Here is a 19649-nt window from a genome sequence, read left to right as displayed (position 1 = left end):
CGAATCCACTCCAGTCTATCTCCCTCCCGGCACCCAACCCCACCTGGCCTCGTGCCAGATGGGAGCTGGTATAGAGGGACTTGTCAGAGGGCCTGGAAGGCGTTGCTGATGACTTTGTTTCACAAAGGGGGAGCTCTCGTATCCAGGGCAGATCCGTCTTCATGCTACGGGGCCGTCCTGTGCATTACAGGGCGTTTAGACTCCGTGGCCCCAGGCACTGACTGCCAGGAGCGTCCTTCTTTGTCACTGCACATGAGTCACACACACACACACACACACACACACACACACACTGCTTGTCCGTTGCCCCTACTTGTCCTTCTGTCCAAGTATCACTCATTTCAGCACATCCCCCCATTAGAAACGCTTTCCCTTCATCTCACTCTCCACAATTGCAATGCGATTCTGTTTCTCGCTTATTTTGCAAATGACCTGATTCTCCCTCTAATGTTTTTGCTCCTCCATGAGGGCAGGGACCCTGGTTGTGCATATGGTGGCTGTTATCTAGAAGGCACTCCCTAGATAGTTCTAGAAAAAGTGGTTTATATCTGTTCTCAGTGTGATCAGAAGAGGCGTTGATGGACCAGTGACCGTCTCCTAAGGGTCCTGAAGAACCCTCTTCCCGCGCTGACTGAGGCTGTCGGCCGTCTGTGAAGTGACAGTCTGAGGACATTCTGATACACTGTCCTAGAGGCACACTCAACCCAGAGAATCTGCAGCATTTGAAAGGGCTATTTATAAAGATGTAGGCAGGGCTTAGGGATTCTGCCAAAGGTTGTACAGCCACCTGGAGAATGTAACCACCTCTAGGGATTGAAGGCTGAGAGGGGGGAAAAGCGACCTGAACCCTGAGAGAGAGGTTGTGGAAAGAGCCACCTGACGAGGCCTGTGTGGCATTCGGCCAAAGGACTTGGCCAACTCCTGGTGACTGCAGGGAGGGGGCATGGGAATAAATACCCCAACCTCTCTGTCCTCCCATCTCTGGTCTCCTGCCAGCGCCTCCCGTTGGCTGAACCCAGTAGGCAAGGGAGCCAAGGATGCAGTCTCTACAGGTTTGCCTCCTGCACGCTCAGTCTCTACAGAGCAGGGCCGACGAGGGCAGAGAGTGCTGTGGAAGAGAAACAGCACGTGACTGTGGCAGTGATGGATCTCAGGGGACAGTGTGGTGTGGCTTTGGGAAGCTGTGGAGTGGAGCCATTAGGAGCGTGGGAGCCACAGCCCGGGTCCCTGGGCTTAACTTCCACCTCTTCCAGCCTCAGGTATGTCACCTCTCTGTGCCTCAGTTTCCTCACCTGTAAAACGGGAATATTAATGGTACGCGCTGCATAGAGTTGTGTGGTCATTGAATGGGTTACATAACATGTCAAGCACTTAGATTAGGGATTGACACGTGGTACGTGCGCAGTAGTTGTTAGGTCTTATCACCATGGTCGTTTCGGATATTCATCTCCTCGGCTTGCATAGAAATTTCAAGAGGAGGAGAAAGTGAATGCAACCTTTCACGGAGGAGTAGGGCTGTGCAGACACAAAAAGAAGTAAACTAGAATGACTGCGGAATTGGCTCCGTGGAGTGGAAAAGAATCTCCCTCTTCTTTTTCCAATATGAGGCCTGACTCCAGCTTTTAAGTTTTGGTTGCTGGTCCAAACGGAGTCTATTTATTCTTTCTCACTTTCAGCGCTGTCATCTTCCCCCCCTTAATAATCTATAGGCTGATGGGACATATTTGAATGGAGAGATTAAACGAGTTTTCATTTGCTACTTTGAAATGGTTTAATCCCCTGCAGAGAAAGATTAAAGCTCTTTACAGACGATAGAGGTGGTATATATTTAAAAAAATAATAATGTTGCTATTCCACATTCCACAGACTCTTCCTTCATTTGCTGATGTCAGTGGATAGAGTCAGTTCATTGCTCACGTCACCACCAGCCACAGTGAGAGGAGAGGTGGGGGCAGGGGAGGGCTGGGGCTGCCAGAAAAGAAAATCAAGGAACGAGTCTGCTTTGTAAGCAAAGGCACTGGGGAGGGCAAGGATGCTGGGAAGATGGACACAGCCTGCCTTGACAAAGGCACCAGCCATGTTGAGAAACAATCTTTGTGTCTGTCTCTGTCTCTATTGCTGTCCGTATCCAGACTGTTAGGAAGCTTACATGGGAACAAAATGTTTATAAAGAGGGAACATTAAGCCTTGTCCAGCTGCCAATGTCCTGAGAGCACTGGACTGAGAGTCCGCATAACTGGCGTCACCGCCTGGACCTCCTGTCTCTGGGTTGTTGCCCAAGGTCTAGGCAGGACGTGCCTAACTTTCCTAGGCTTGCTTATGGGCTGGGGGTCTCTGGGAACTGGCTGGTGAAGGAGAGCTTGGGTGGGCGCAGTCCTGCCTCAGGCAGCCTCTCATCTTCCAGCAGGCTGGTTTGGGCTGGTTACGGGGAAGGGGTTCAAAAGAGGAGGTAGAAGTAGCAAGGCCCATTGGAGTCCCGGCTCCTGGCATTCTGTTGGCCAAAGCAACACACAGGCCCACTCCATTCAAGGGGTGGAGACATTAACTCCATCTCTTGACAGACAGAGCTGCAAAATCACATTACAATACGAAGCTACATTGCGAGGGCTGTGAGTACAGGGAAAAGAAGAATTAGGGCCTTTTTTTTTTTTTTTTTTTGCAACCAATCCACCACACTCATTATGCAGAGATCATATTAGCACCTACTTCTTAGAGTTATTGTGAGACTTCAGTGAGGTCAGGCTTATAAAGCAGTGGTTTTGAGCCAGGCTTGCAGGAGCTGCTCAGCAAATATTAGCCATTACTGCTGCTCCTGTTGTCATAACCATTAATGTTGTTGTTGTTGTTGTTATTTATTATTATTATTGATAGGAGTCCTCATCTCTGGGCATCTGCTCAGTGCAGTTCTTAGGTTCAAATCCCCTAGTCCGCTTTGCTCCTGCATGCCTGATTGCTTTTCCTCTTAATAAAGGAGCAAGCCAGTTGATGGAAAACGTCCGTGCTTTTGCGAACACAGATGCCACTGCGTGTTAGCGTCCTTTGGCCATTAGCTGTCAAGGCAGGCAGAGCAGAGATCTATTTAAAGATCCCGTAGGTGCCTTTGCATTCTGCCATCAAAGCCATGCCAGAGATGGAGACACGTCTGAGACAGGGGCAGAAGGTTCCTAATATGAAACTAACCTTGCGTTGGCCATCCGCACTGACTTAGGAACGGGAAGGTAATTGCCTAGTGAAGTTTGGTCTCCTCACGTTAATTAATGGTGCCTCCAGCTAAACGTCAATGGTTTATTGTTTATTTTTATTTCCAAAGGAGGGAGATTGCGCCTCGAGTTGGAAATGCTTCGCAGGCTGTAATACGGTTAAATTCTGGAGTCCTGCTGACGGTACCTCAGCCGGCTGGGCGCTCTTTACATTGACCTAAGAGAAAAGGGACCATGGAGTCTTGCCTCCTGTTTAGTGCCAAGCAAAGAATGGCTAAGATGCTTTTTTAACAGTGGTTTATCATGGGTCTGACATCAGCCTTTTTTCCGAATGGGAGACAGCAGCATTTGCCAAAAGAGTCTACATGTAGGGAGAAGAGCAGAATGAATGTATTGACAGCAATCCCCATGAATTTTAATTTCTTTTTAAAAGAGGGGAAATACCTTCTTTTGATGCCATCTCAAAACAGAAGAAAAGCCAGAGATGAAATGTGTTTGTGATTCATCAGAAAACAGACAGATTTTATTTCTCTTCTTTGCAGAAGTAGCTGTCTAGGTACAGGGTTCTGTCAGATGAGAGAGGGATTATATTTGGAAATCCTAATTGTGGAGAGGTTTTCTTGAAAAAGCAGCCTAAAGCCAAACTGGCTCCCACTGATGCTTCCTTGGTTGGTTTCTTTTTTTATCTTTAATCCTTCTGACACCCTGAAAGTAGTTCACACATAGAATTAGAAGAATCTGTTCTGTCCATCCTTGATGTTTACTGGACTTGTAGTTCCAGAAATCACAATCTCATTGTCTGGCCCTCACGTTGGAGAATGGTGTCAGGAGAATTATGAATTTCCTTTTTTTTTTTTTAGTTGAAACACTCAAATAGGCTAAGGTAAAAAATAAAAAAATTTAAAAAGGAATGTACTGACTTACATTATGCACAAGTGTGGGAGCTTCAGGCACGGCTGCATCCAGGTGCTCAAATAATGGCAGAAATCCATTTCTCACATCACTCTCTCTTTTGCATAGACTTCAGTCTCAGGCTGGAGGGTGGTAAAGATGCCCCCATCGCAGCCCCAGGCTTAGTGAACCAATGTGAAAGGTATATCTCCTTTGTAAGAAGAGCACTACTGTAGCAACAGTTTCAGATACGGATCTCATGGGTTTGCATTGGGTCACACGCCTTTCTCTGTATCAAACATTGTGGCCAGGGGTATGAAATAGATGGCTAGGTCAGGCTGGGGCATGTGCCAGCCTCTAGAGTAGAGGGAGGCGACAGCTCCACCCAGACCTCATGGACCTACTATGGGGGAAGGGTGATTTACCCAGAGGGCACTCAGGAGTAAGGAAGTGTGTTCCGGCAGAGAATCTTTGGGATACTGTGCTGTTCTGGCTCTTCCAGGAAGCAGACACCAAGACGGGATTCAATGTGCAAAGATTTAATTAGTGGAAACACTTATGGGAGAAAATAGAAAGAGAGCCAGGAAGGCTTGCAGAGCCACCAGGCACTGAGTGCAGGGGAGAGGGAGAGGGAAGGGAGGTTGGCTGGCAGCTACCCAGGTTCCCTGCAGTCTCAGGACATTTCAGCAAGATGACGAGGAGTCCTCCAGCCCTCGTCGCTGTCCGAGGAGCCCTGTGTGTCCCAGGGTCAGGCTTGTTTTAGTGTCTCTGCTGCACTCGGTTATGGCTGGGAGCAGCCCGTGGGAAGTGTGGCCTCATTGGCACCGATGGATTTGAGAGCAGAGACGCTGGGGCACTTGGTCAGTTAAGCTTCCTGTAGCTGGAGGTCTGCAAGGCACACAAGATAAGACCTCATAGTTACACACAGATTCAAAGGTGCTGTCATAGCTCCTAGCTTAGTTGATCCCTGTAATGCAAATAATGTTATCATCACCTCCTCCCATTTTATAGACGGGGAGGGTGAGGCAGGAGAGGTAATGATTTGTCCAAGGCCAGTCCTCTAGCAGTGAAGAGCTGGCACTCAGATCCCATTGCCTCCCCACCGATCATACCTGCCTGCACTGGGTGGGGTAGCATCCCCCAAATTCATAACCACCTGGAACCTCAGGATGTCATCTTATGTCGCAAGAGGGTCTTCGCAGGTAGAATTAGGTAGGTAAGAAGAGGTTCTGCGGCCTGAGGGCGGGCCCTAATCCCATATGGCTGGCATCCTTAGAGGAAGGAGAGGTGAAGACACAGACACAGAAGGAACAGAGGGAAGAGGGCCCCGTGAGGATGGAGGCAGAGCCTGGAGTGATGCGGCCATAAGCCAAGGGACACCAATGATTGTCAGCCACCACCGGAAGCTGGGAGAGAGGCCCGGAACAGATTCTTCCCCAGAGCCTTCGGGAGACAGCATGGCCTTGCTGGCATCTTGACATTGGACTTGTAGCCTCCACAACTCAAGGGAACAAGTCTGTTGTTGGTGGTAATTTCTTACGGCAGCTCTAGAAAACTGATACACCCTCCTAAAAGAACCTGTCACCCATTTGCCACTTCTCTCTGCTCGTGCTACATGACCCTGCCCCCCACCCAGCCCCATGGGCACTGCCAATTGGATAAATCCAGAGCCCCAGAGTCTGTGGTCAGATAGCAGAGGCAGAGAAATGCTGGGCCAAGAAGACTCAGGTCATATGCAACCCAAGGACTGTGGCTGACACATAGTCCTGTTGGTAGCGGGTCTCCCCTGATGTGATGTGATGAGAAGGGCATTTCACCTCTGGGGGATTCTTCTCCCCCAAATCCATAACTCTAGTGTAATCATGAGAGACATCAGACAAGTCCAAGTTGGGGGGATGGTCTACAAAATACCTAACCAATATTCTTCAGAGGTGTCAAGGTCATGAAATAGGGAAAGACTGAGAAACTGTCACAGACTGGAAGAGACTAAGGTACATGATGACTAAATGCAATGTCAAATCCCAGAACAACCAAAAATGACATTAGTGAAATCCGAATGAAGTCAGTTAATAGCACTGTACCAATGTAAATTTCTTAGTTTTGACAAATGTGCCATGGTAATGTAAGATGTTAACATTAGGAGAAGACGAATGAAGGGCATATGGGGACTCACAGCTTCTCTGTAAATCTGAAATCATTACAAAATAAAAAGCTATTTAAAAAGAGACAGAGATAGAGAAGAGACAGAGAAATACCCTGGGGTCAAAGACAGGGAGAAAACGTGGTTTATGACGGACCTCGTCCAAATCACATGACCCCTGGCTAAATTCCATAGCCTGTCCTGGATACATCTGTCTATCCACCCATTCATGCATCCATCCAACAAATTTTTATTGAGCACCTATTATATATTAGGCACTATTTTAGCTTCTGGGGGTACAGCTGTGACAGACTATTAGTTGTCTAACCTCGTGGAACTTATATTGTAGTAAGAGAAACAGGTGATCTGTTTACCTACCTATCTATCAATCAGTTATCTATTTAAATGAACACGAAACCATCAGATGGTAATAAGTGCTGTGCAGAAAACTGAAATAAACAATGAGGGGGAGGTGATCAGAGAAGGCCTCTCTGAGGAAATGACTGAAGCTGGGACCTGAATGACAAAAAGGAAACCCACCTTGCAAAGAACAGGAGGAAGTAGTCCAGGCATAAGGAACAGCTGGTGCAAAGGCCCTGAGGTAGCAATAAGCTTGGGTGTTTAATAAACAGAAGAAAGGCCTCAGGCTGGAGCATAGTGAGAGGGGGGAGGGTGGCAGGAGATGAGGGGAAAGAGGCATGAGGGGGTGGCGTGGGAGGCAGATGATGCAGGACCTGTAGGCCAAATAAAACCTTTTCTAAAAAAGTGCAGTGAGGAGATACCAGAATGGGTTTCAAGAGAAGGAATGACATGTCCTGGTTTGGTTTTGAGGCTATATCTTTGCCTGTGTGTAGAGAATGCCCTATAAGGATATAGGACTGGAGGAGTTGTCCAGGCGGGAGTTGTCGGTGGCTGAGAGGCTGGAAACTGGGCCTCGGAGGGGTTTCTGTTTCTTACAACCAAACGTGCTAATTATGACTCAGGTCTTCTGATGCTGCGTCTCCTGTTTCCCCACCACGCTCTGAGGTCTTCAGTGAAATCAGCAAAACTTTCCTTCGGTCCATCTTCCTTTTCTTCTTTCGTGTCTCTACGCCCTTTTCTCCCCGCTGTGGATACAGTGCTCTCACATCTCTCTTTTTGGTGCCCACCTTGGCCTGACCTAGAAAACACCTCATCATCCCTAGTTTTTCTCTTCTTCCTTCAAAACTTACCTGTCCTGCATTCATTCTTTCACGTCTCTTTCCCCTGCTAGGGACAGGCTGATAAATGTAACCTTGCTAGCCTGGAAAAGGAATTTCTTCCAGATAACATTGGTGTTTTAATGGTGATTTTTATTGCCTTCCGATTCAGCAGGCATTCGTGGAACACTTAATATTTGCTCAGCTCTGTATTGGGCCCTCCCATGTGTTTCAGTCCCCTTTGAGCCTTATAAACATCTAGGGAAGGTGTTCTTCTTTTTTACAGGTGAAGATGGAGAGGCTCAGAACCTCTGCTCCCTTTCCCTGCAGTGAATTATGGGAGTATCAGGATAGGCCAATTAGGAGAAACAATTTTGTGCTTTTAATGCCCCTCCAGGTTGACTTGAGAATGACATATAAACTTTTATGAAAAGTACCCTCTGGAACTTATCTGGTTTCTGTGAAAAACCACGAGGCATTTTCAAGTGCAGCCAGACTGTGTCTCCTGGGGCTTTTCTCTCTTTGTTTCCTGTACTAGAAAGGGCTGGTGCGAGGTTCCGGGGCTTGCTGTCTGAGTGAGCAGGAATATTTCCACGAGGCTGCAGCTTTACAGCCATCAGCTCTGGGGCAGGAGATATGCACCTGACTTCCTCCACAACTGTCACTTCCTATCTTTTCTCCGCGTCTCCTCTTCCACGTGGTCCTCTTCCACGAGTCCCTGGGTAAGTGGGTGGCTTGAATTTCTTTCTGCTCAGTTTCTTTGTAGTTTCTAGGGCAGGGGTGTCCAAACTTTTTTCAACGTTTTTCACCAAGGGCCATATGCGGTAAAATATACAAACAGCCGGGTCACTCACTCGAGGTGAAGTACGTATTGCCTCACCTGGTTTATTTAAGTAAACTAAACATACTTTTGGAATTTGCTGCGGGCCAATTAACAATGGATCACGGGCCGCAGTGGGCCCGCGGGCCGCAGTTTGGACACCCCTGTTCTAGGGTGTGAAGGTAATGGTGGAAGGCTCAGTGAACTATAGGCATCCACGTCACAGAAAGAAAGCTTTTATCTAGGAAATAGGGCAAAAATGGTACCCATTCCATTCATTCAAGCATTCATCCATCCGTCAGCTCTTTATTAGGTATTTATCCTGTGCCACACACTGTGTTAGGGACATAAGACAGATGTGGTCCCCTGTGCTCAAGGAACTGAGGTCGGGACACAGCCAGCAACTGTAGCAGGGATCTCCTGGGACGGTGATCTAGTGCAGGTCCATCTACACTTGGTGGGAGAGACCGGCATCTGGAAGACACAGGGCTCCTTGCAGAACCCTCATCACTCTGTACATATCCCTTGGTAACAGCTAAACCTGCGATTTGCAGTGGTCAGCTGTCTCTCTCCTTCACACTGGGTGTCACAATGGAAGGAGACAGGCTGTTAAGGTGGCTGAACAATATGCAATGGGAGAACAATATGCAGAGAAGACGAGCGTCCGACTGTGTCAGGAGCAGTCGGGAAAGGCGCTTGGGAGAGCAGACAAGTTCCCTGTTCCAGGCCCTTCAGGGCTGGCTCAATGCAACACTGTGCCTAAGAGCATGTCAGACAGACGTGGTGTCAGACAGACGTGGGCTGAGTCCCTTCTTGGTTACATGCTAGTGTGTGAGTTTGAACAAATATCTTTTTCTCTCTGAGCCTCAGTCTCCTCTTAGAAACAGGGACCAGTCCCAAGATTGACTTTCCAGGGTTGCTGTAAATATTAAACAACATCCTGCATGTAAAGAACTTAGCTGAGGTCTTGGGAAATTGCTGTGATCACACTTCAGAAATTCTGAGGTGACTACCAGGGATCAGAGAAGAGGTGTAATCAGAGTGGTCTCCCTGGAGGAAGTGCCCTTTGAGTCTCTAAGCTTGGCAAGAGCAGAGATAGGATCCCTTTGGTGTCCTTCTGTATCCCTAGCATCTGGCATATAAGTCAGTCCTCGGTCTATGTTTACTTTATTGTTTTAATGTAATTGCGTTTTTTGCATTAAAAAAATGTTTTTAATTGGGGAATATTGGGGAACAGTGGGTTTTTCCAGGACCCATCAGCTCCAAGTAAAATCATTGTTTTCAATCTAGTTATGGAGGGTGCAGCTCACTGGCCCATGTGGGAATTGAACTGGCGACCTTGGTGTTATGAGCAGTGCACTCTAACCACTGAGCGAACCGGCTGCCCCTCAGCATATGTTTATTGAGTGAATGAATGAATGAATGACCAGGACCTTGGAAGAGGGATAGAATGTGCATGTGGAAGGGGCTTTCTGGCATTTTTCTCTTCCCAGTGACCATATCTATGAATGGCATCAAACTATAGATATCGTTTTGTAGTTTTTCTTTTTCACATGGAGATAACTCCTTTTCAAGGCTGCCCCACTTTATCATAGTGAGGGGCTTCACCTGCCTGGTATGGAACATCCCACAATTTATTTAAATGACCCCATATTGTTGGACATTTAGATTGTTTCCAATTTGTCATGCTAAGCAATGCTGTGATGGTAATCTTTGTACATAAATCTAATTATTTCCTCAGGTTAAATTGCTCGAGACACTCTCCTGGGTCCAATCGTAGGTGTGTGTAATTTCTAAGGTTTTGGACACGTAACGCTCGATTGCCCTCCAGGAAGCCTGTGCCAGGGTACCTTGTCACCTACCAATCAGCTGAGCTGATGGCTAGTCTGCTGCTTGAAAGATGGCCGCTCCCCCTTATCGCAGCACTTCTCCCTGCGTTGCCTGCTTGGCCAAATGGGATTCGTGGGGAGAGCTAGCCTTTTCTTTTTGCAAGCCTGCTGGGTATCTGTTGTGTCATGTTAGGATTACATAAGTGTGATGTCGAAAAATCTCCTTGGAGCAAAGAGGCTGCCCAGATGTTGGAGTCGGGAGGGAGAAAAGCTCGGGATGCTGAGAGGTGGGTCACATGGCGTGCCAGCACCACCGCCCCCCACTTCCCTGGTCTCCGGTAGAAGTAACCTTGTTCAACCTCTCCCACCTCATGCATAAGCATCCTCTCTCTAGTATGTTTCATCGCGCTTGTCATACTGTTTTGTAATTTGAGGGCCACTTTTCTATCTCTTCTGTTGGCCTGTAGCATGGAGGGGTGGAGTCTTGCTCATTCAGTATCCCCAGCATCTGGCAGAGAGTAAAAATAAAAAACAAATGAAATGAGAATAGTAATAGTAATAATATTTAATTAATAATAATAATAATAATAGCTAATGTGTTGAGCACTTACTCTGTGCCAGGCATTTCACAAACTATACCAAGCCCCTTACATATTTTACCTTATTGAAAGATCCCCACAAACTAATGCTGTAGGTATTAGTATTAGCCCCATTTCACAGATGAGGATGCTAAGGCTCAGAGAGGTGGAGTGACTTGCCCAAGGTCACACAGCCAGTAAGTAAAAGAGGTGGGACTTGAAGCCAACTCCTCTCAGTCATTCTGCGAGGTGCTTGGTGTGTACCTAAGGCATTCAATGGGGAGCAAGATTTCCCTTTGCTCCCTCCCCAACACTAGATAATGGCTGGGTGATGGTGACAAATATCTGTCCCCAGCACGACTGAGGAATCTGGTTTATTCATTTCCAGGGAAAGGCTAGACTGAGGGTTTGAGAGGGTCTTCTTGGAGGAGTGTTTTGAAAGACCTAACCTCTCCTGACCTCCCCATCTCCAGTCACAGCGCCTGGGACCCCCCTCCATGATAGATTCATCCTTTTTCCATCAGAGCTTAAAGCTCCTTTTGAAAATGTAGATTCTTCCAGCAAATGTCAGCCCCCTCCATCCTTAACACCTCGGTGGGCGTCAGGACATCTAAGCTTTTCTCTCAAGCTGCTCTTCCCCACTCTCCTCTTTTCTTTCCACTTGTCCAAGTTCGGGCAGCTTAGATTTCACTCCTAGGCAGCTTTCCCAGCCCTCCCAGCTCATTCAGCTCTCTCCTGGGGCCAGCAGCTCTGGTGTTGACCATCTCGGGTGATGATCTAGCCCAGATCTTCCTAAAATTGTTCACAGATAGCAGCATCGTGAAGGTGTGGGGCTCCTTGCAGAATCCCACGAACTACTGACATATCCCATTTATGATAAGTGCAATTTCGGGTGGTCAGATGCCGCTTCCTGAGGTTACAGTAAGGTAAAGATACAAGCATCAGAAGTTCTAAGAATCATTCACTTATTCAGCATTGCCCAGATACCACATGTGTTCTGGGCCCTGAGGACTCAGAGATATACAGTACTGAGCTGTGTTCTCAGAATATCCAGTCTGACAGAAAAAGCAGAGAACCATGTGATTTCACTGATATGTGGTATATAAACCAAAAACAACAAAAGAACAAGACAAACAAATGAGAAACAAAAACTCATAGACACAGACAATTATTTAGTGGTTACCAGAGGGGAAGGGGAAAGGGGGTTAGTAGACGACAGTAAAGGGGATCAAATATATGGTGACGGAAGGAGAACTGACTCTGGGTGGTGAACACACAGTGGGATTTATAGATGATGTAATACAGAATTGTACACCTGAAATCTATGTAACTTTACTAACAATTGTCAACCCAATAAACTTGATTTAAAAAATAAATAAAGATTGAAAAAAAAAAGAATATCCAGTCTGATGGCAGAACCAGTTACAAAGCAGGCGGGACCCAGGCAGAGGGGTAGGCTAGATTGTGGGAGCTCGGATGAGGGACATACATGGTCCGTCGTCAATAAGTGTTATGTAGTTATTTGTTTGTTACAGACCAGAAGCAGATTCTAGAGTGGACCAGGGGGAGGGAAGATCCTGCATGCTTCCTTTATTTTCTTGGGAAAAGACCATGCTTCTGCATTTGCTGGAATAACTGGGAAGCCGCCCCCTAAGAGATCGTTACTAAGGGGAGGGGGCTTAGGTGAACCCAGCATACCTAGAGGGCTTATTTCAGGGCTGGTAATGCTATGGACGTGCTGGAACAGAAGGGAAAATCAGGCTTGTTTTAGCCCTACATTATATCAACTTAAGCACATTTGCAAAGAAGAAAACATTGTGTTACTGCTGGAAATGGAAATATGCTATTTTTCTAATGCACTTTAAAATAAATATGTAACATTTAAACCTTAAAAAACTGTGTGTCTCTAGACCACCTAGCATCATTGTTTGTATCTCAGCACAACATGTACCATTCTTTGGAAAATACGTCTCTTCAACAATCACAATAGCAACAATAATGAATAAAGGTGATACACATCCGGCCTCCTGCATGCCAGGCACTGTTCATTGTGCTTTCACGTGGATTAGCTGATGTGATCCTAATGACAACCATAGGAGGAAGTACTATTATGATCCCCCATTTCACAGGTGGGGGCACTGAGGTACAGAGAAGTTTATTATCTTCCCCCAGGACACAGTTTGTGTGTGGAAGAGCCAGACTGGAACCTAAGCAGCCTTGCCCTAAAACCTCGCCTTTAAAACCAGTTCATGATACAGTCTCTGCAGACGCTCCTTTTCCAGAATCTATGGTAGTTTTGGGCTGGATGCTTCCTTGAAGAAGAAATGAGTCTAGTTAAACACCCAGCACACAGTAGGTGCTTAATAAATGGTAGCTGCTCTTCTTATTTAGAGTATACAGCACTCGTTCCTATCCATTAGCTCAATGAAACATCCTGGCCACACTGGTAGGTAGGGGGGAAGGTGTTGTAGTCCCATTTTACAGCTGAAGAAATTGAGGCTCAGAGCATGCATGTGACGTGCCCAAGGTCTCACAGCTGGTGAGTTGGGGAGCCAAGAAGGAAGCTCAGAGCACCGGAAGGCAGGTCCCCGTCTCCTTCCCCGAGTAGTATCTTGCCTGACAACACCGAATTGACCGATTAATAAATACTTGTCTGACTCAGTCCTGCAGTGTCTTCTCTGCAGTTACCCTATTTTCTCCTCCGGGGGCTATGAGCTTCCTTAAGACTTTCTCCTTTCCCAGTGGGAAGGGGTCTGTCAGGGCACATAAGCCAAACTCAGGGACCCAACAATTCTCTCTCTCCTTTTGGCTCTTTCTCTTCCTCTCTTTTTTTCTTGCTCTTCTGTCTCTCTGCTCCGTTTACTTGTTTTGTCTTTGACGGATCCCCCGGGATGAATTGCGCTCTTGTGACATTTCTTCCCTTTTGTGTTCCTGATGATAAGCATTTCCCTGGAGGGTCTTAAAAGAGAAGGAAGGAATGAACAAAGCACAGCACGCCTGGTACTGCCACCTGCAACAGAGCCTGGTGGTTAGGCGAAAGCTTTGAGCACCAATTCTTCCTCTTACAGCCTCCTCCTGTGCGCGCGCACACACACACACACACACACACACACACACACACACACACAGTATTGTTTAGGACAGGCTGTGATATGATTGAAATATGGGGTCCTCCAGCCAAGAGGGCGCTCAGTCGCGATCCCTAAGGCTGCCTTGCTTCTGAAGGGCTTCTCGTCTGGGGTCCTCGCCAGACTGACTGTGTTGCCTTCCTCTTGCTGCTGTAACAAATAACAAACACACTGGCTTCACACAGCACAGGTTTATTCTTACAGTCCTGGAGGCCAGAAGTCCTACAGTCAGGATATCAGCAGGGCTGCCTTCCCTTGGAGGCTCTAGGGGAGAATTTATTTCCTTGCTTTTTCCAACTTCAAGAGGCGGCCCACATTCCTTGGCTTGTGGCCCCTTCCTCCATCTTCAAGGCCGGCATCATCTCATAGTATCTTCTCTCTCTCTCCTTCACTCCCTCCCTCCCAGACTCCGTCGTTATCTCTCCTCTCTGACCCTCCTGCCTCCCTCTTTCTCTATGAGGACTCTTGTGTTTACCTGGGCTCACCCAGGGAACTCTGGGTAAACGCTTACCTTAGTCATATCTGTAAAGTCCTGTTTGGGCAGGTAAGGTAATTCCCCTCGTCTGGGGATTAGGACATGGAAATCTTTTGGGGCCATCTTTCTGCCCCACTTGGTGAGTTAAAATGGGAACGTTCCTTCTTAGCTATCTCAGCTTAGATTCACACCCTCCCCTCTCCGCTTTTCCTAGCTGTGTCACTTGGGCAAGTCACCTAACCTCTCTGTATCTAATTTCCTCATCTCTAAGACAGGCAAATAATGTGACACAACTTTATTGTACTGTTATAAGTCATGAAAAGTGCTGGGATGACAAAGTATGTCACTTGGTGAATACTAAGCACCAAAAATAAATGGGAGAGGCAATTATAATTAGTGATGCCAGATAGCATAATAGTTATAAACTCACAGGGTCTTGGTTCAAATCCCAGTCCCCCCACTTGAACGAAATGGCCTCAGGCTAGTTGCTTTAGTTGGCTGAGTCACTGTAAAATGAAAATAAAACAATTAGCATCTTAACACGTAGGATTGTTGTGAGGATGAAATAGTAATATGGTGTATCTGAGTGACCCAGAACACAGTGGGTAGCTTTTGTTGTTAGTGTTATCACCACCACCCTCACCACCCATCCTCCCTGGGGGTGATGGGGAATCTTCATGGGCTGCCTCTGGCTTCAGCAGAACAAGGAAAAGTGCTCCATCTTTGAGATCAGAGCGTGGCAGGCTCAGCCTGGTGGTGTCTGTTTTCCAGGCAGCTCTGCTGCAGTGCTGTGAGGGGTTATGGCAACAGCTGGTCCTTTGGAGGAAGAACTAGGGACAGAAGAGGGGTTTGGAGATGGTGACCAGGGAGGTCAGGAGGGTGGAGGCAAAATCCTCTGAGAAGGCGGGGCTCATTCTTAGATGGCGAGGTCACCAGGGAAGGTGCAGAAATCTGGTTTCAACCATACTATCATTTTTTAATTTTGCTGCAAAGCCCTGTTTCAATGAAGACTTGGGCAGATGCCCGGTCTGCAAAACAGTTAAAAGCACAGTTGCCCTGTTGAAGCTCGGGTGGAGTGGGCAGCCACTTGAGCCTCCTTTTGCTAGCAGGGTGGCAAAAGCACAGGCCTTGGAGTCAGAGGGAACGGGGACTTGCATCCCTGCCTCTGCCACACTTCCTGGCTGTGTGAGCTTAGGGGCTTTGCTTCACCTGCCTGAGACTCAGTCTTCTTGTCCGGACCTGGGACGGTAACAGCACCTGCTCCATGTGGTTGTGAAGACTGCAGACAGTAACCGGGAAGTGCTTAGTACAGCACCTGACACCTGGTAGGTGTCTAGGCGTTCAGCAGGTCGCAGCTATTTTCATTCCCTAAGGGACCTGCCTTCATCACAGACCCTTCCAGAACACGTGCCTAAGGCCCAGGGAAGCTGTGAGGTGGGGCAGACAACCGTTGGGCCTGGAAGCTGATTCCGCCACCTGCGGCCCTTGGGACTTGAATCTCTTTCTGGGTTTCTTGGATTGTTCAAGTATTTGCTGGGGGCCAACTATGCATATGTGCCCAGCACTGTTCTAGGCACTAGAAGCCAGGCCCTGGCATCTGAGAGGCCTGAGTTCCAGACTCAACTCTGCCACTTTCTAACTCTTTGGCTATAGGCAAGTTTCTGCCCCACCTTGGCCCTCCGTTTCTCCAGGGATAAAGTAAGGAGATTAAACTTGTGTCACAGGGTTTTCCCAGAAACGAGTTGGTGCAATTCTGCAAAAAAATTGTCGAATGAGTTTGAACTTGACTTTGAGAGTGACATTGTGAAGCATGGGCTTTGTAATCATACAGCCCAGGGTTTTGAATCCTGTGTTTGTCACTTACCTTGTCACCTTATGCAAGGGACTTAATTTCTTGAGTCTCAGTTTCCTCATCTATGAAATGGGGATAATAGTACCTTCAAAGGGTCTTGGTGAGAATTCAAGGAGATGATACAGGTAAAGTTCCTAAAAGAATGGCTGGCACATATTTGGTTCTCAATAAATGATAGCTTCCTTTGCCACCACCATCAAAATCTTTACCATAATCACCATCAAGATCACCTTCATCATCCCCCTCCCCCTCACCATCATCATCCTCAGATAAGGTGAAACTCTAAAAATGGTCTCTAAGTTTCCGGCATTTTTAAGTTCTACTTTTCGAGGAGAGAATTAAGGGACAAATATGGTATTTCACCCTGGGCCATCTGAGTGGGGGCACTTTAGAGGAGGGTCCCCTTCTAAAGAGCGTTTGCCTTCACTTTGCAGGGAAGGTCTACACGGACCTCGGTCTGTATAAGATTTCCTATCTTTTCCCCATGGTAAGCAGGTATAGTCCCCTTGAGGTAAGGAAACTGGAAGCCGTGGGAATCAATTCCTCTTTGTATATTTCTCCCTTTAATGATTGTATTTTCTTGCCCTTATCGTGATTTCACTTCAGAAGGTCAGTCTGGGTCTTTAGGGGATGGGTCTTTGGCCAGGGCTCAGTGTTCTGATTTAGACTTCCTATGATCTCGCAGCATCCTGCCGAAACCACATGCTGAAAGGTGAGACAGGAACACCCCATCCTGGGCTGGCTGTCAGTTCCTTTCTTTCGCTGTCAAAACGTTTGCATCACAGAAGAGATTATTGGTCATGGGATCATAGCAGCCCACAATGTGGGTGTTCTTAGCGTTGCTTCTTAGCTTCTTGCTTCCTATCTTTAGGAAAATCGGGCAGTCATAGTTTGGTTTTATAGACGGGATTTGAAGACATTAAATGACTTTTCCAAGGTTGTGTGGGGGTTACACCTGGTTCCCAGACCTGTCAAGTGCTTATTCAAGCCATCCTGCCCCTTACAGATTTTTCGTTTTTTTAAGTCTCATCTTTCCTGCTCTGAATTCTGAGGCACCCGAGGTCCTGGTCAGAAATCTGCAGCCATGTGGGTGAGGACAGGTCAGCTGGCTGATTTTTGGGGGGTGCGGTGGGGAGGGAACCACTCGAAAGCTCCAACATTTGACGTCCAACTCTTCTCTGAGCAGAGACGAGCAGTGAAAGATTGGGGCCGTGTGTGGGAAAGGGGCTGCAAAGTTGCAGCTCCTTTGCTTTGAGAGTGAGTGACAATATTAGAACAAGTGTGTGGTAGGTAGGCTGCCGTTGACTTCACTGAGTGATGAGAAGTCCCGTCTCCCCCCTTCCTCTGGACTCCCCCCCTTCCCTGCTCTAACCATCCAATAACTTAACTTCGCTGCCTGAGGGTTCTCGCTTCCCTCCCCCACCGCGTCTTCGCGCTGTCCGCGGTGCTGATCGCCAATCTCCTGACTGCCGTTTCGACCAGCTGGGATCTCTGGGGCGCCGAGCCTCTCCTCCCGGCCTCCCACCTCTCTTTCTCCAGGCACCTCACACATAAATCACGGGTGGGAGGTAGGTTTGGTTACCCTGCACCGGGAAGCTGCTGCCCCCTCCCTTGCTCACACAGGGTTTTGCAGCAGTGGTGGCAGCCGCCACTGATTCGGGCACTGGGGAAGCAATTGGTTTGCCAGCAGCCCGGAGTTGCCTACGCGGATGACAGAGAGAAGAGAAAGAGAGAGAGAGAGAGAGAGAGAGAGAGAGAGGCTCATAGAGCGAAAACCTTCATCCATGTGGAGGGCAGCCTGAGGGACTGCCTTTTCCACTGACTGGTCCACTGACTGGTCTGACTTTTCTCCTCTTCTGGCAGTGGTATTTCTTTTTGTCTTGGTCCTGCATGATTTAGGGGTTAGTTGTGTGTGTGTGTGTGTGTGTGTGTGTGTGTGTGTTGGCGCTTTGATTTTATTTGGGGAAGAGTAGGAGAGTCAAATGAACAATTTTCTTTCAGGCACCTCCACTGAGCTTTCCAACCAAGCCATCGGGAGTTAGCATCTTCCCACCCAGCAGGGAAGGGAGGAGTTGGCAAGAATTTGGCTTACCCATAGCCCCTGCAATCCTCTGGTGTTGTGGTAAGTGATATTCTCCTCAATTGCGTAAATGGGCTGGGGGTATTGGAATCCCAGTTGCGAGGAGGTGTGTACGTGAGCTGGTGGGATGGGGGTAGGTGGGAGGGGAGGGGTGTTGAGGAAATGACCACATTTATTTACCCACATTCTGCAGTGTTGATCGCCCAAGCGGCACCCCAAAGCCAAATTAGATTTCGGCTCAGTGCCTAGGGAGGGGGTAAAATATGCTCATGTTTTAGGCATTGCGATCAAAATTGTGGCTTCTGCCCAATTTGCCCTCTCCCTTGCAGCAGAAGCTGTTGAAAGTAGCCAGCAGTTCTCTGAGTGACTTAACCCTTCGTAGGCTGGCCAGCTTGGCATGAAGGATCTCTGGGTGTTCTGATCTACTGTGTGGGCACCTTGGCCCTGGATGGGAGAGCGTCACCTGAGGCTGGGAGGTTAATCCTTGCCTAGGGTCACCTCGGCACACCAGGTGACGCTTGCATAGGACAGCGCTCAGATTGTACCACCTTCCAGGGACAGCTGAATAATTTAATTGCGGAGGTTTATTGCAAGCTTGGCTGTTCTAAGCTTCCTGAGATGGGAGAGCTGGGAGCCGTGAAAGGACCACATTTTGCTTGGAGTGAGTGGTGGGGCAGCAGCCAGCTGTCTGCCGAGCAGACGATGTTTTATTTTCACAGGTGGTGTAACCTGTAAGTGATTGTATGGGGGGTGCATCCTGGTACCAGCCAGGAGACTTCATCCTTGAGCCTGTCTCAGAGTAGGGAAAGAAGGGAACAGCGTTTGTTCAGGTTCTGGGCAAAGACTCCAGGCTCCAGCTTCAAATCTCTTCCAGGGCAGAGCATATCCTGCTCTGATTGCTTTATCTGAGATTCTGACGGGATAAGCCTGCACCAACCTGTTCGTGGGAAGTGGAGGTCCCTTGCAACGGAATCCAAAAACTCACATTTCATTTTAAAATGCCTTTGCAGCTAATCTGTGACTTATCAAAAGGGGATTTCTCTTTCCTTCCTGTTTGATTACATCTACCTTTCTAGAAATGAATGTCTTTTATTTTTAGCATCTTCTGTGTTATATCGAGGGCCGCTTCAGTCTTCTGCATTCCCAAGGAGTTCCTCTTTCAGTTCTTGTTCTTGGAGGTGGGAGGAATTAAACGTCAGCCTGAGAGACTGACAAGCCTGGCACGGAAGCAGGACCCACTCGGTTATTCTCTCCAGCCCCAGAGCCATGTGGGGATGCCACAGGCCCAGGGCATGTGCCTGCTCAGGGAGGACATGTGAGGCAGAGGCGGAGGGTGCTCAGTGGTTAGTGCTCCAGGTTTGGTCCTCAGAATCCCAGGCTTCCCTCACAGGGTGACCTTGAAGAGGAAGTTGCCTTAGTTTCCTCCCTGGGAAGCCGCAAGTGTGAATGATGAACGTGAGGAAATTTGGTTTCAAATA

General features: G+C 47.9%; 1 protein-coding gene across 8 annotated transcripts in view; it reads left to right on the top strand.

The window, feature by feature from the left end:
- The window catches only part of RPH3A (rabphilin 3A), a 216520-nt gene that overhangs the window by 105018 nt on the left and 91853 nt on the right, over positions 1 to 19649 (top strand). For 2 of the 8 annotated variants that reach the window (XM_019734110.2, XM_019734109.2), the window contains exons 1-2: positions 17703 to 17956; positions 18093 to 18213. The exons of 2 other annotated variants lie outside the window; for them this stretch is intronic. The gene's annotated coding sequence lies outside the window, so the exon portion shown is untranslated. 4 more of the 8 variants (XM_074321941.1, XM_074321943.1, XM_074321942.1 and 1 more) reach the window with 4 other exon arrangements.

This window comes from Rhinolophus sinicus, linkage group LG16 (assembly GCF_036562045.2).
Source record: "Rhinolophus sinicus isolate RSC01 linkage group LG16, ASM3656204v1, whole genome shotgun sequence".
NCBI classification, from domain to species: domain Eukaryota; kingdom Metazoa; phylum Chordata; class Mammalia; order Chiroptera; family Rhinolophidae; genus Rhinolophus; species Rhinolophus sinicus.
This window is presented reverse-complemented; position numbering and strand designations above follow the sequence as displayed.